Source organism: Colias eurytheme, chromosome 3 (assembly GCF_061535395.1).
Source record: "Colias eurytheme isolate Ceu_HAF_F1 chromosome 3, ilColEury1 Martin Lab GWU primary, whole genome shotgun sequence".
NCBI lineage: Eukaryota > Metazoa > Arthropoda > Insecta > Lepidoptera > Pieridae > Colias > Colias eurytheme.
This window is the reverse complement of record NC_142982.1, coordinates 1,820,871-1,822,686: the sequence shown is the minus strand read 5'-3', so window position 1 is coordinate 1,822,686 and position 1,816 is coordinate 1,820,871.

The window sequence follows — 1,816 nt, the reverse complement described above, 5'->3', positions numbered from 1 at the left end:
CAATGCGACTGGTCTACAATTTCTTCGATCGTAAATAAACGATGTAAACAATAGGAGAACAGTAACAGGTATCCTAAATATAAATATGGTAAAAAAAATTATTATATTTTGTGATTACGTGAAAATTGTAATTAACATATTGGAATAAAATAGATCTAGGTAACTAATAACTATTATGTACTAGACATTTTAAAAATATTTTTGAGAATAATATATTTTTATTTATCTGAAAAACATGTAAGGTAAGTGCAAAACCTTTATAATATACACATTATAAATTATGGATCAAACATGAAAAAAAAAAACATCTTACAATTAGTAAAAACCTAAGTACGTACAAATTGCGAAAATCATACAAAATTAAATAAATAAAACTTATGCTATTGTCACACTACGATTGAAAACCGTCCACTGGTCGAAGTCGTTAGGCTTCTTCCGTGGTGGTCTTGCGCCGGAAAGGTATTTATTGTTACCGATTTAGGTGTCCTTGTGTTTTAAAAACGTAGTAGCAAGCGTAAAAAGGATTCAGTAAGAGCTTTTGCGTCATTGAGGTCTGAATCCATACTAATATTATAAATGCGAAAGTAACTCTGTCTGTCTGTCTGCTACTCAATCACGCCTTAACTACTGAACCAATTTGCATGAAATTTGGTATAGAGATATTTTGATACCCGAGAAAGGACATAGGATAGGTTTTATCCCGGAAATCCTACGGGAACGTGTTTTTCTTTGAAAACGCGGGTGAAGCCGCGGGCGGAAAGCTAGTTAAAAATAAATACACTGGCGGATGTATGGGTTTGTAAATTTTCAAACGTTTTCTCGTATTTTTAGAATGATTTTAGTTTTACGATATTACATAATAATTCGATGAAATATTCAAGTTATATGTAGCCTAATGATGATCAAAATAAGACCATAATATCATCTATAGAAATATTATTTAAATTAAAGGTACTTACCGAGTTGTTTTTTCCAGCAGGTTGGTTGTCCTATGGGTTACCTAGTACGCAGCAGAAACAGCAGGGAACACCTAATTTTCTTCAATGCTCTAAGACCTAAGTAATTTTCTGTACAGGATCTCATACAAGAATAATTAATAGCATAATCAATTTCAAAACATGATAGAAAATACAGAATTTCTTACTACATATTTAGTATTACTTTGACCCACTTTTACTCATTTAGGGCAGCTGGTATAATATTGACGATTACTATCGAAGGGCGTGAAATGGTCCATTTTCACCGCTAATGCAATTATTACACTCGTGCCTTTAAGGGCGCGTATAAAGTCAAATCACCAATCAACTTTTAGTTGATACGTGTAATATTCAAGACCAAATATAAAAAATAAAATATATGTAAAACTTGATGATATTTTCGATGATATTGTCAGATCAAAAACATAAAATATTGAAATTGACTCGATAGAAAAAATTCACGAAGTTACCTCTAAATTTCACACTTTTACGTTTTTTACTGGACATGGTAATACTTATTATGATTTTTTTTTCATAAACAATTATATTAAAACATTTGCAATATATTTGTCAGAGCATTTTGTGTAATTACTTTTAGTTTTGGTTTAAACACGATAAAACACTTTTGGCGCTTACTATATTTTTAATTACGCAAGAAATCATCTTCCATCGCACGTTCCGGGAGCTAAAAACATAATTCTATTTCATACATCAGACGCTATCGCTCCGTTGAGACGAGTAGACCACGCTAAAATTGCTGCGCCGTGTTTTATAATTACGCCGAATATTGATTTGTTGAAAATGGTAAACAACAAAATGAAAAGACTTAAGAAACGAGA